Source organism: Macaca thibetana, chromosome X (assembly GCF_024542745.1).
Source record: "Macaca thibetana thibetana isolate TM-01 chromosome X, ASM2454274v1, whole genome shotgun sequence".
Classification (NCBI taxonomy): domain Eukaryota; kingdom Metazoa; phylum Chordata; class Mammalia; order Primates; family Cercopithecidae; genus Macaca; species Macaca thibetana.
Window position 1 is genome coordinate 98305009 of NC_065598.1, and position 15728 is coordinate 98320736.

The window sequence follows — 15728 nt, forward strand, 5'->3', positions numbered from 1 at the left end:
TTACACTGCCGATAAAGACATACTCAAAACTGGGAACAAAAAAGGGTTTAATTGGACTTACAGTTCCACATGGCTAGGGAGGCCTCAGAATTACGGCGGGAGGCGAAAGGCCCTTCTTACCTGGCGGCAGCAAGAGAAAATGAGGAAGAAGCAAAAGCGGAAACCCCTGATAAACCCATCAGATCTTGTGAGACTCATTAACTAGCACAAGAATAGCATGGGAAAGACTGGCCCCCATGATTCAGTTACCTCCCCCTGGGTCCCTCCCACAACATGTGGGAATTCCGGGAGATACAATTCAAGTTGAGATTTAGATGGGGACACAGCCAAACCATATCAACAGCATTAGCCGTGTTCATATCTGTAGTGCTTTACTTTTCAGGGGCTCAGTGGATATGTGCTTCTTTGAGGTTAACCTGCAGATAATATATGGGAACACTAAGTATCTTCAAATAAGAAAAAATAGGGTGTTGAATTTTTTATGTAGCCTAAACTGTAATGGGAAATTAGAAGAAAAATTCCTAGAATCATACATCATGTTCTCTTTTGTAACTTTCTTCCTTCAGTCAACATACTGTATGTGAGATTTACATTTATTGTTGTCTATAGTAGTAGATCATTCATCATCATTGGTGGATATTGTTACATCTAGTGGATATTTCACAGTAAGCATATCTGCTATGTGGATTTTTTCTAGTTTTTGACATTATGAATAACAGTGTTATGAATGTCTTGTACATATATTTGGATAAACATTTATTTTTCTTTCTTTTGGGTGTGTACCTTCCCCAGACCTAAGAATGAAATTTCTGAGTTGTAGGATGTGTGTATGATCAGCTCAGTCAATACTGCCAGCACTTTTTCAAAGTAGTTGTTGAATTTGTATTTTCACCGGTGCTGTGAAAATTACACAGCTTCCATATCCTCACCAACACTTGGTGTTTTCCATCTTTTTAATTTTCTTTTTCTGGTGTAAGTGTGGTGGTATCTCATTATGGGTTTTAATTATACTTTAATTTCTCATTAACTCTCTGGAGTTTTAAATCTCTTTTCTCTCTTTGTTTTTGCTTTTCAATTTACATGTTCAGTATCCCTAATCTGCAAATCCAAAAGGCTCCAGTATCTGAAATTTTTTGATCATTGACATGATGCTCAAAGGAAATGCTCATTGGAGCATTTCAGATTTTGGATTTTCAGATTAATGATATTCAACCTGTATTTGCTTATTACACTAGATCTTTGGTTTGTGCAGTATACATTCTCAATTTTGCTGATTGTATCCCCATTGTGCTGTTACTTACGTTGCTCTGGCCCCTCCTATTTCCTGTAAATTAGTAGAGTTAGAGGCTTCATCCAGTTCAGGACTTTTTTGGCAAGAGTACCTCGGATGTGTTACATATCCTATATCCTTACGCCAAGTCTTAGTTCAGGCTGCTTTACCAAATTACCACAGACTAGGTGGCTCAAATAACAAGCATTTACTTCTCATGAGTCTGGAAGCTACAAGTCTAATCAGGATGCCAGTATGGTTGGGTTCCTGGTGAGAATCCTCTTCCTGGTTATGTCCTCACATGGCCTTTCCTTGGTGTGTGCCTGCAGAGAGCAAGCAAGCTCTCTGTGTCTCTTCTTATAAGGACACTAATCTCATAATGAGGGCTCCACTTTGATGACCTAATTATTTCCCAAAAGTCCTATTTTTAAATACTGTCACATTGGAGATTACGGTTTCCACATATGAGTTTTGGGAGGACACAAGCGTTCAATTCATAGGCATACAAAGAACCTCATTGTGTCTGATTGTCACTCCTACCTTGACATTAAGATTGAGCACTGGGCTCAGGTGTTTAAGTTAGACTGATCCATCCATTGTGAAATGTCCCATCTGCTTTTTACCTCATGATTTTTTACAATCTCTGATCTTTACCAAGATCTGCATTTCTTTAAAAATTCTACAGTGATGGTGTTTAGATAGTACAGTTTCTTCTGCATTTATTAGCTGGACATTTTCTATAAGAGAAACTCCCCCGCTTCAACCCCCGCCAACTATTAGGCTTAACTGAGGTATGGCACACACAGGAAAGGAAGGACAAATATTTAATCATTTTGCAGTATTTCCAGTTTTAAGAATAAGTATTGTTTCTGTAGGATCCTCCACAGATGAGCAGTGAGTTGGTTTTGTTTGAGTTTTTTCTTTTAGAGTGTCATCACGACTCAGAGATGTTTCTGTATGTAATGTGTTTTAACTCACTGTAGGCACTAATGTTTTTGATGCTTAAATTGTTCTTATTTGGTCTGTGGAAGTCCTATCAGGTTGGCTTCTGAGTCTTTTTGACATGTTCGCTGGTATGATCATTCAGTCCAGACTCATCTGGTACAGCTTGACCACATACTTGGATTCGGCCATTTTTCCTTGTAGGTAATATTTTTAGAGGACTCAATCTGGGTACTAGAGTTGCTCATTGCTACTGGGTTGGCCATTGCTTCTTAACTTTTTCAGTGCATCAGACCAGTAAATAGGTATTATATTTTTAAGAGAATATACATGATCAGCTTCCATCCTGGGCTGCTACTCTGTTCCCTTATAAGTAATTATTTTTATCAGTTTTTGTTTTAACCTACTAGTTTAAAGAATATAATAGAATGTTATATGGCTGTTAGTTTTCTCCTCTCCTCAGAGGTAAAAGGTGGCATATCCAACCTCAGTCAAGTTTCTAGAAGCTCAGAGGTGTGGAGCATTTGAGATATCCCTTCTAAGGTGAAGGATAAATACTTGCACCTGGCCTTTCCTACAACCAAAAAAGAGGTACACCATCTGGTGGGCTTCTTTGGATTTTGGAGGCAACATACTCTTCATATGGGTGTGTAACTCTGACCTATTTACTGAGTAACACAAAAAGCTGCTAGTGTTGAGTAGGGCCTAGAACAAGAGAGGGCTCTGCAACAGGTCCAGGCTGCTATGCAAGCTGCTATGCCACTTGGGCCATATGATCAAGCAGATCCAATGGTGCTTGAGTTGTCAGTGACAGATAGGGATGCCCTTGGGAGCCTTTGGCAGGCACCCATAGGTGAATGGCAACACAGGCCCTGCCATCTTTCCTAGATAACTACAGTTCTTTTGAGAAACAACTCTTGGCCTGCTAATGGGCCTTAGTAGAGACTGGAAACAACCAAGTTTTCACGTGACCTGAGCTGCCCACCATGACCTGTGTGTTATCCAACCCACATAGCCATAAAGTTGAGTATGTACAGCAGCACTCACTCCATCAACAAAGGTAAGTAGTATACATGAAATTGAGCTCAAGCAGGCACAGAAGGCATAAGTAAGTTACATGAGGAAGCAGCTCAAATGCCCATGGCCCTCATTTTTGCTACACTCCTTTCTTTCTCCCAGCCTGCACCTATAATCTAAGTTCCCTATGATCAGTTGACAGAGAAAGAGAAGTTTGGTTTACAGATGATTCTGCATAATATGCAGGCACTACTCAGAAGTGGACAACTAACACTACATCCCCTTTCTGGGATGTCCCTGAAGGACAATGGTGAATGGAAATTCTCCCAGTGGGCAGAACTTTGAGCAGTGTACAGTGTACCTGGTTGATCACTTCGCTTGAACAAATGGCTGGACCTGCCATTTCTATATATACTGATTCATGGACTGTGGACAATAGTTTGGCTGCATGATCAGTAACTTGGAAAGGACATGATTGGAAAATTGGTGACAAAGAAATTTAGGGAAGAAGTACTTGGATAGACCAACACACATTGGGAATCAAGCTTTCAATACATAAACTTTACTGGACACATTCTTACTGCAGCATTCTGCCCCCGGCTCATAAAATTCATGTCCTTCTCACATGCAAAATATTCTGACTCCATCCCAGTAGCCCCAATGTCTTTACCAAATCAAATATGGATGAGACTCAAGGCATGATATATTCTGAGGCAAATTCCCTCAAACTGTGAGGCTATAAAATCAAAACAAGTTATCTACTTCCAAAATGCAACAGTGAGACAGGCATAGGATAGATATTCTAATTCCAAAAGGGAAAAATAGGCAAGAAAAGAGGAGTAATGGGTCCCAAGTAAGTGCAAAACTGAACAGGGCAAACAACGTTAAATCTCAAAGCTGGAGAATAATCTTTCTTGACTCCATGTCCCACCTTCTGAGCACACTGGGGTATGGATTAAGCTCCAAGGCCTCAGAAAGCCCCACCCCTATGGCTTTGCTGGGTTGCGCCCTTGCAGCAGCTCTCATGGGTTGGAGTCTCCTGCCTGCAGCTCTTCCAGGCTGGGGCTGCACGCTGATAGATTTAGAGGTTCATGGTCTCAGTGGCAACCCTATGCCTGTGGCTCAACTAGGCATTACCCTAGTGAGAACTCTATAGTGCCTCTGCCCCTGCAGCAGGTTTCTGCCTGGGTCACAGGGATGTCTGATACATACTTTAAAATCTAGGTGAAGGAAGCGGTGCCCCCATAGCTCTTGCATTCTGCTCACTTGCAGAATTAGCACCATGTGGGAACCAGCAATGCTTACAATTTGCACCCTTCACAGGAGCAGCCCGAGCATACCTAGGTCCACTTGAGATACAGCTGGGGCTGCCAGGCAGCACTGTACTAGAATTCAGGGATCAGAGTCCCAAGATGGTTCTGAGCAGTGAGCCCATGAGGGACACCCCAGGCCTGTCCCTTGAAATCATTCTGCCCTCCTAGATCTCTGGACTTGTAGGAAAGGGGCAACTTTGAATATATCTGAAATGTCTTCAGAGTCTTTCTCCAATGCATTGTCCTGATGAACAGCACCTGGCTTCCTTCTAGCCATGCTAATCCCATTATCAGAGAGTTGCTTGGCTGTACTCTTGCATGCTTTTTTATTCTTTATATGACATGAATGTGAATTTTCCAAATGTTTATGTTCTGATTCCCCCCCTTTTTTTTTTTTTGAGGTGAAGTTTCGTTCTTGTTGCCCAGGCTGGAGCACAATGGCGCAATCTCGCCTCACTGCAACCTCCGCCTCCTGTGTTCAAGCAATTCTCCTGCCTCAGCCTCCCAGGTAGCTGGGATTACAGGCGCCTGCCACCTGCCACCATACCTGGCTAATTTTTATATATTTAGTAGAGATGGGGTTTCACCGTGTTGACCAGGCTGGTCTTGAACTTCTGACCTCAGGTGATCCCCTGCTTCAGCCTCCCAAAGTGCTGGGATTACAGGCATGAGCCACCATGCCTGGCCCTCTGATTCCTTTTTAATTATAAATTATAAATTCTGTCTTTAAATCATTTCTCTTTTCTTACATCTTACTGTATGCAGTTACAGATGCCACACAGTTCCTCCAATACTTTGCTTAGAAATTTCTTCTGCCAGATACTTTAGTTCATCACTCTTAAATTCTGCCTTCCATAAAGCCCTTGGGCATCAAAACAATACAGTCAAGTTCTTTGCCAATTTATAACAAGAATTGCCTCTATGCCAGTTTCTAATAATATATTCCTAATTTTCATCCAAGACCTGGTGAGAATGGTCTTTACTGTCCATATTTCTACCAATGTTCTAATCATAGTCACTTAGGTAATCTCTAAGAAGATTCAGACTTTTCTTACAGTCATACTCTTCTTCTGAGGCCTCACCAGAATTGCCCTTAATACTCTGTTCATGGCAATTAGGCTTTTGCTAGCTGGCTCCTCCGAATTCTTCTAGCTGCTATTACCCAGTTCCAAAGCCACTTTCACATTTTCAGTTATTTGTTGTTTCAAAACCCTACTTCTTTGGTACACATTTTCCTAATCCATTTTTGTGCTGCTAGAACAATGTCACAGACTGTGTAATTTGTAATTTATTGGCTCACAGTTCTGGAGGTTGGGAAGTCCAAGATCGAGGGGCTGGCATCTGGTGAGGGCTTTTTATTGTATCGTCCCGTGGCAGAAGGGCAAAGAGAAGAGGAGAGACAGCAAGAGGGGGAACAAACTTGTCCTTTTATGAAGAACCTACTCCCACAGTAATGGCATTAATCTGTTTCTGGGTGCAGAATCACCATGACCCTAGACATCTTAAAGGTCCCACCTTCCAACACCTTTATATTGGGAATCAGGTTTCCAACAAATGAACTTTGGAAGACACATTCAAACTATACCACTGTGGATACCAACTAGAAGCAAGTCACTAACTCCAGCTCACACACAATGAGGCAGATTATACAAAGAAGTAAATAACAAGAAACAAGAATCACTGGGTGCATACTTAGATTATACTTACCACAACATCACTAGGCCATTTCTCCTTACTGATTACTGGGAATGCTTCATATGTCATGATAATTAGACTCATATAATTTAATATTATAACCTAATTTAATATTACAATTTTATAATGCAATTTTAATATAATATATTGATATATTAATATTATATTTAGATAAATATTTAATAATTTGATATTATATATCATATAATTTCGTATTATAGTTTTAAAGTAATATAGTTCATTATATAAATAAATTAAGCAGTACCCAGTGCATGTGAGCACTGAGAGAAATTAGAGCATTCAAATTCCTGGTGACTTCAGGACACAATGCCTTAATGAAATTCCAGTTTCTATTACTGAGCAGGCATTACAAAGCAATTTGTCTGATTTACATAACTGTTCCTAAATTTCCATAATTTAATCTAAATTATACATTAAATAATAGGCTACTTGAATAAATGTTAAGATGAAAAGAGATGCAAATTAGAGCATTTCTTGCTCATACTAGTTTTGTCAACATTAATTTTCTACCCTCCAGATCATCTGTTCCAGAGGAAACATGTGTCGTTCTGACTGAGCCCCTGCCTGTCTGTCACCTTAAGAACCAGTCAATTCATATGGTCCACATATCAAGGTCTCCTGTGCCCAGAGAGAGAGAGGATTTCATTTCAACCATCACCATCACCACCATCATCATCATCACCAGGAGGGGTTGTTGAGTGAGCATCTGGGGAGAGGAGAGTAAAATGATCAGTTCCAAAGCCCTGGTGGCCAGTCATCTACATAAGAAGTCACTGGGCATAGGCAGTGTTTCTCTCACCTTCTTTCATTCTTGTCCCTGTTTTGGAGGACTTTCAGACATGTTCTTCCTCACACATCCTTTCTGCCAAGAATGTAAAATATTAATACGACACGTAAAGTGGTAACTGTTTTTGTACTGTGGTACTTTGCAGGACCACAAACCATTGTAATGTCTACTATCCTCCTTAGCATCGAGAGCCAATTTTCAGCCCCTTGGGCATGATGTCGCCTCTGTTGACAATGCATGAAATACTGTAATGACAGCAAAGGCTGGACCACATTCCTGCACATTACTTGATGTGTGATGCTGAAATCCTTTCTTACCCTCTGTCAGCTTGCCCTTAGTCATCTGTAAAAGGAGACTCACTATATCTTCCTTACATGACTAGTCTATGGTATAAATAAGAAATCCTGTACAGCATAGATGTCACCTAGTAGGACATCAACAAATGTTCATACTGACCCACTTTTCACCTCCCTCCTAGAGAAGCGATAACTTACCTAAGCCAAACAGCACAATTGCCATAGAGTCTACCTGGAAATATACCAAGCAATAAGAAGTTAAACCTACTCACACTTGCATTATGAATAAAGCTTTGGGAACTAGTCCTGTGTTGCAGGAGGACTTTGCTGAGGGATCAGGGAAAAGGGAAAGAAATAATTAAAACATTTCCTTTAATCCCCTGTCATTTTCTGCCCCCTTGTTTGATCTTCTAGATTGATATTGGAAAAGCAGTTTCTATTGAGCCCCCAAATGAAGAGTGAGTGCAGATGAAGAGGAGGCAGGACTCACAAGCCCTTGACCTTCATTCCAGACCCATTAGCACCTACAGGACCCTGCACCGGGATTTCATCTGCACTGTCAGCTTCTTCAAAGAGAGAGAGGTTGTTGAGTGAGTACCCACAAGGGCACAGTACTAAAAACATGTAAAATTACAAGTGTTTAAGTCCTAGAAGGTTATGATCTATAAAGAAGATACCTGGGTGTCCTCTGGGGAGGGTAAGAGTTAGAATGCCATTCCTATTCCTTACTAGATGAATCTGCAAAATTGATTTTACATCAGCAAGTTTAATATAGTCAACTTCAGAATGGGAATAATGATGATTTCTCCACAGAGTTATGAGGGAATCATGCAAAATATACAACTACATGCTTTTAGCTATAAATATATAAATGACATCATGGAGTAAGTGCTCTTTTGAAAATTTTTATTCTCTGAAAATAGTATTACTTAGCTATATCTAATAAGGTGATTTGAGATTCCTTTAAATATGACTAGCCATGCTATCTTGGCCATCTTACATATATGCTGTCCAGACCTAAGAGTACAGTGGGTGACAGGTGCCTTGCTTTCTTCTCTCAGAGAGGTTGCCAAATGTCTCTGCAAAGAGGTTGTACCAATTTTTCCTCCCTAGGCCATGTATGGAGTTTTCATGGCCCCACATTTTCCATTTAATGAAGATACAGCATAAACACCAACTCACTGACTGAGTTTTCTTTTCAAACACCATAATTATTCCAGAACATATTTGAGACATAAAGTGGGATCATTATCTTTGCATTTGGTAATTTAAATGTGAAATATGCCATTTATAGGAAAATAAAATATGGAAAATGAAAAATAACATTCCAACAAAAGTATATCACATTAGCAAATATTAATAATTTAGTGAAACCCATTATTTGTACAGATCTTGAAAAATGAGTGTTCATATCTTGTATTTCATTGTGACAAATTAGTAAAGAGATTTTAAGGTGAATTAGGCGAATGTTTAATATTCATGGCTTTTTGAGGAAGCAGTCCCGCTTGTGGGAATTTATACTCTAGTTAACAGCCTGAGAGGTCCCTGCCATCATCAATCATGTGTCCCTCCTGCTCAGTGCTGAGCTGACAATTTGCCTAATTGGCTTGGTGCCTTAAGGACTCCCTGACCCTGTTCCATCTATCCTTTTATCCAAAGAGAAAAATAGGTGTCATGGCTGGATGCCCAATTTCAATGGACCATATACTGATGAAACCCAAGGGTTGATATGGAGCAGTGCTCAGATCCTTACTCCTGGAGGGACAAGTAGATCTCTGGCCTCATCCCTATTTGAGATAAATCTCTGTTCCTCTCCTTTCTCTATGTCCTCAGAGGACCTCCTTTTCCTACCAGATAACAAGCAGTCCAATATTTCCCTGAAGTTTAAGTTTCCTAAAGAATGGAAGACACTGGATTCAGACATCTTTGGCTCCCAACCCTGCCATAAACCTCTCCTAAGGCAAGGGGAAGGAACACCAAGCCTGGTTCCTTGCTGGAAATGCAAGGAGGGTAAACACAGGGAGGACAGACATTAACTTCCTCAACAGTGTGTGTCCAGATACATTTGCTAAAGATCTACCACCAGCACTTAAGGTGCCCAGGCTGCCAGCTACTATCCCAGGCTCTGTCAGTTTCTGTGGTGATCAAATCCTTTGCCATTCTACTTTGCCCTTGCTCATCTGTAAAAGGGGACTCACAATGCCTTTCTTAGACAAGTTTTCTGTGGGGTAAATGATAAATCCCATACAGAGTAGATGGCACCTAGTAGAACTTCAACGAATGGTCATCCAGGCCCAACTTTTTCCTCCCTCCCAGAGAAGTGATGACTGTTATCTAAACCAAGCAGCATAACTGCCACAGAGACCACCTGGAAGGAGAGCAGGAAGATGGAGCATGTGCTCACACTTACATTATACATGAAGCTTTGGGGCCATTTCTGTGTTGCAGGATGGTTTGCTGAGGTATTGGGGTAAGGTGAGAAGATCGTCAAAAGAGTCCCCTGTCATTTTCTGCCCCCTCATTTGATCTGCTACATTGATTTGGAAAAGCAGTTTCTATTGAGTCTCAGATGAAGAGAGAGTGCAGATGAAGAGGAGGAAGGAATCATAAGCCTTTGACCCTCATACCAGACCCATTACCACCTATAGGACCTTGCACTGGGATTTCATCTGCATGATCAGCTCTTTCAAAGAGAGAGAGGTTGTTGAGTGAGTACCCACAAGAGCATAACCCTGGCAACACAAGAAACTACAAGTGTTTAAGTCCTAGACAGTCATCATCTCTGAAAGGAGACAATGTGTTATCCTTTGAGGAGAGTAAGAGTTACATCCCCACTCCTGATCATGACTAGATGCCTCTGCAAAATTGATTTTCTATCAGTGAGTCTTAGTTGGTCATCTGTAAACTAGAAATAATGATGCCTTCCTCAAAGACTTGTGAGAGAATTATGCAAAATATGTAATTGTACATTTTTGGCTATAAATGTTTGTGCTATCGTAGAGTAAGTGCCCCTTTGCACCTTTTTCCCCTCTGAAAATAGTGTTTCTGAGATTTCTCTAATAACGTGACTTTGGGACTGTTTAGATATTATGAATCCTGACCATTTTTGTACCATTGCCCAGGCTGCTTGATTCTATCCCTGGCTCCATGAGTTTGTGTGGTGAGCAAACTCTTTGCCATCCAGCTCTGTGCTTAGGAGGAAGTGCGTTGTAGTCATATACATCCATGAAGAGAGCATAATCGTACCTCACTAGTAGGGTTGTCATGAGAATTAAATTCAGTCACTAAAGTCAAGAACATGGAGCTGGACCCTATAAACAATGTGCTCCATCAATATTAGTTGCCTTTTCTCTCTGGATCAGAAAACTAATGTGGCTCCTAACCTGACCCCTCAGGTAGGCCTCCTTCACTTGCATGTACATGAGAATTAGCTTGGAGAACCTTTTCTAAACCTTTAGCAGAAACTCACTTGTTGGAAATAGGACTTCTATATCAAAGTCCATTCAAGTGATTAAGCCATAGTAATATGGGCCTCAGAAAGTAGATATTCCATTTGACACCTGAAGTGTTATGTGAAAGCTCATTTCCCCTTCATTCCGTCTGTGCCAGGTATGACCAGCTTTTGCCTTTACTGCCACTCTGATCGCTCATTTCCTTAGTCCTGCCCATTGAAAGAGCTCTCTCAGATAATTGTTAACTCAGAGATTCACAGCTCTTGTTCCTCTGTGGTGTCTCCTGTTTCAAGAGCCCAACATGAAAATATGGCATGCTTCTATGATGTTAACCTGCTGATAAAATGAGAGGATACAAAATAGCTTATTATCTGAAAATAGAATGCTGATTTTTATCCCTGACCCCAAACGTCATGAATGAGATGACGAAATGGCAAGTGACTGATGATGCTCTATTCTTCACAAGATGCCATCAGCTGGAGATGGAAGCCCCAGGAACCAGTGTGGGTTCTTGGGGCTGTCTCTACTTCCTTCACTCCCTGAATTATTTTCTGTGGACTAAGATTTGTACTCTGTTTGTGGCTCTGATGGTGTTGGTGTGTGCTTTCTGGGAAGCACGAATGGGGAGGAATGCTAGGAAGGTGTCAGCTGTTAGAGAAGCCCTGAGAGGAGGGGATCCTGATTTAAGAGAGGATTGAAAACCATGGCCCTAAGTCAGGTTAGTCCGGCATGCACATGATGTCTAATAATAAGGGGGGTGGCACACTTACCCTCCTAAGAGGCACCTGAATTTCCTGTGAGGGGATGTCCCTGCCATGTTTGTGTGCCTTGGAAACTGACTTCTGACACTGTAAGGACAGCATTAGTGTTGTCCTCAGAAGGCTAGGCGGTGGGGTGAGGGTGGGGGAAGATTGAATCCTCAGAGCAACTTTAAAGACCCTACTGACAGAGACAGAACAGCCTGCTTCAGCTGAGAGGAGGGCAGGAGAGATAACTAGGTGGGCAACAGGTGTCTCTTAAAGCAGGAACCATACAGTGGTACATGAGGATCATCAACTCTGGCTAAGTGAGATGCTGGCCTGAGATGTTAGAGCACTTTTACATGCTTTCATGAGCTGGAGGTAGAGCACAGGCCTGCTGATTCTCAGCTCTGTGCTCTCATGAATTACTGCAAGCTGCCTTTTCAAAGGAAAGGCAGACTTGGTTCTCACCATCTTGGAGACACAATTTCCTCATCTCAAAAATGGGAATTGACACCACTCCTTTTATAGGGCGGTCCTGAAGACGGACTGCTATCCTGTGTGTGCAGAAAACAAACTGCAAATATAACCCTATTCACGTTAATGAGACAGACCCTGGGGTCATTGGAAAATGGAAGGCTCAGCCAATGGTGCCATTTGCTCAGAGCACAGAGTGCTTGCACACAGGGCTAGAAAATGTAGGCTGGGTCCATGGTAGCAGGTGTCTCTGGCAGGGAGAGAAGGTGGGTTGGTTTTGAGGATGTTTTGAAGATATGATTATCTTTACCCACTTTCTTAATAGTGCCAGCATTACCTGGTAGTGCTCTTCCTTCCAGAGACTGTATTTGTCTCTGAGCCACTGTTGCTATGCAACAGCCTCCTCTGAGCTCAGAGCATGATTCAGCAATACTGGTCTGAGCTGCTACATCCAGAGTCCTGGAGATGAGATGACAGAGAGGAAGTGGGAGAAGGTCTGGGAAGTCTGTACAGGAGTGGAGTCTTGGGATCTTGAATGGCCTGCTGTCTGGGAGGGTCCATCTCTGGAGTGAAGACATGTCAGCCAACACTGATGAGAGACAGAGCGAGTAAAGGAGATAGATCAATGAACAAAATATATGGAGTGGACATAAAATGAAGCTTATGCTTAGCCTTTTAATATACATAGGAATTTTCCAAAAAGAATTGGCAACATATTCTCCAAACTGTTTCACAAATGACTCTAAAGAATAACATCTGTTTGGTCATCTAAAAAATTAGGAGCTTTAATTTTTAAGAAAGGAAAACCAAAATGATGATAGATCCCCTTTGCCCATAATTGCAGCTCTAGAATTCTCAGATGGTGACTCAGCAAGAATGGTAGGAGGGAGTAGGGACCTAGGCTTGATGGTTATCAGCCAGAGCTTCTGGAGTTTTCCACACATTATCAGTAATCTTGTGTATTCATCACTATCTGGGATCTCTAAGCCCCAAGATAGGAAGCCCAGTCCCTCTCTGAGATGGAGAGAAAGCCGTACCTGGGAGTGTGTGTTTGGCGTGATAGAGTTTGAGCCCTAAATACACACACATATACAATGTTGTGTTTCAGCCATAGACACACACACACATACAAGTACACCCACACCTACTATGTCTAGGCATTTATTTCAAACTGCTTCTTCTCCCATGAGCAATATGTTTTTTACATGTTCCAAAAACAGTAGGTGTATGTGTACGTGTTTTTGTCAAACCATGTACAATTTAATCTTAATATTATTGCCTCAGTGGTTTTCTTGATTATAACATTTCAAAAAGTAAAGATAAGTATTTATAAAATGAAATATATATATGGGGAGAGAGAGAGAGGAAAGAGAAAGTGATAGAAATGATTACTACAGTGAAGCACATTAACATATCCATCTATTCACATAGCTATCATTTTTTTTGTGAATGCACTTGAAACCTACTCTTACCAAATTTACAATGTACACTATATTACTATTAACTATAGGCATCATGCTGTACATTAGATCTCTAGGCTTATTTATCCTTCATAGCTTCAATTTTTTTTTTTTTTTGAGACGGAGTCTCACGCTGTTGCCCAGGCTGGAGTGCAGTGGCGCGATCTCGGCTCACTGCAAGCTCCGCCTCCCGGGTTCCCGCCATTCTCCTGCCTCAGCCTCCTGAGTAGCTGGGACTACAGGCGCCCGCCACCGCGCCGGGCTAATTTTTTGTATTTTTAGTAGAGACGGGGTTTCACTGTGGTCTCGATCTCCTGACCTTGTGATCCGCCCGCCTCGGCCTCCCAAAGTGCTGGGATTACAGGCTTGAGCCACTGCGCCCGGCCCATAGCTTCAATTTTATACTTTGGAACAACATCTCTCCTGTTCCCCCCTTCCCCACTCCTGGTAATGACAGCTCTATGCTTCTATGAGCTTGACTATTTTAGATTCTACATGTAAGTGAAATCGTGCGTAATTCTTCTTTCTATGTCTAGCTTATTTTACTTAGCATAATGTCCCCCAGCTTCATTCACGCTATCACAAATAGTAGGGTCTCCTCTTTAAAGGCCAAAATAATATTCCATTGTGTGTGTGTGTGATATATATACATATATATATCATACATATACATATATACACATACATATACATATATATGTACATATATATCATATATACATATATGTATATATATGATATATACATATATATGTATATATATGTGTATATATATATACATATACATATATATCATACATATACATACATAAACATACATATACATATATATTTATAATACAATATTCCATTGTGTATACAAAGTCCTTGATATAAAATGGGGTGGTGGTTCCATATAACCTATGCACATCCTCCCATATACTTTAAATCATCTCTAGATTAGTTACGATACCTAATACAATGTAAGTGCTATATAAATAGTTGTTATACTAAATTGGTTTTAAAATTTGTATTTTATTATTGTATTGTTTCTATTTTCTTTTCAGAATATTTTCAGTCTGAGGTTGGATGCATTCATGTATGCAGAATCCACAGGTACAAAAGGCCAACTGTACTTATTTAATTCTCACCACAACCTATGAGAAGGATCTATTGTTGCCTGACTTTAGACATAAGGAAACTGAGGTACAGTGAAGACAGAGTTAGCAAATGCCAGGCTTAGATTTGAACACAGGCTGTGTGGCTCCCGAGTAAATTCATCTATCCAGCATGTGCTGCTGCCTCTCAAATGATAAGAAAAATCTTACTTTGTGGGCGGTGGCTCACACCTGTAATCCCAGCTACAGGGATCACCTGGTGATCTCAGTGATAGATAACACCAGGTAAGCAAAGTGTGGAGTTTGCCTGATGGTTGCTTCTGGACTGTTTGGTATGTTAATATACTTACAGGAAGCAGTGGCTTACGCCTGTAATCCCAGCACCTTGGGAGGCTGAGGAGGGCGGATCACTTGAGGTCAGGAGTTCGAGACCAGCCTGGCCAACATGGCAAAACCCTGTCTCTACTAAAAATACAAAAAGTAGCCGGGCATGGTGACACACACCTGTAATCCCAGCTGCTACTCTGGATGCTGGCTGAGGCAGGAGAATTGCTTGAACCTGAGAGGCGGAGGTTGCAGTGAGCCAAGATTGCACCACTGCACTCCAGCCTGGGCAACAGAGCGAGACTCCATCTAAAAAAAATAGGAAAAGAAAAACTTACTTTTTCATCAGGGCACAGCACAATAAAACAGTGGGTTAAATTGTGTCCCCTCTGATTGGAAATGTGTATATTAAAGCATTTCCATTTGTCCTTGACCCTAAATCTACCTCGCATTTATAGATTTATCTCTTACCTCATCAGTGTAGGTTAGGTTGGGGTGTTCAGTGTAGAGGAGACCCTCCCAGAAAGTGGAATGGTTATCCTTCATTACCCCAACTTGTACAGGCTTTCCAGACCTTTGCCCACCCCTCTTAGTCTCCAGGACACTGTGAATACAGCAGCCCAGACCCCACTCCGCTGCCTCTCTCTGTCAGTCACCTCCTGCTGGCCCTGCCCCACATTATGCCTTCCAGCCGGTGACTATCAAGGGGCAGTAGAGCTACCTGGTGTTCCATCATATAGATGCCCCAGAGTATGATGTTGTTGTTGTTGTTGTTGTTGTTGTTTTACGGTCCTCTTTTGCACTTTTAAGTTTTTTTCAGGCAGAATTTGAATCATT

The 15728-nt window shown here is 41.3% G+C and overlaps 1 protein-coding gene across 1 annotated transcript in view; it reads left to right on the plus strand.

The window, feature by feature from the left end:
• Positions 1-15728, plus strand: part of LOC126946025 (ras-related protein Rab-40A-like) — a 203883-nt gene that overhangs the window by 88034 nt on the left and 100121 nt on the right. Inside the window, exon 3 of the mRNA XM_050776008.1 lies at positions 7756-7931. The gene's annotated coding sequence lies outside the window, so the exon portion shown is untranslated. The remainder of the gene's footprint in view (positions 1-7755; positions 7932-15728) is intronic.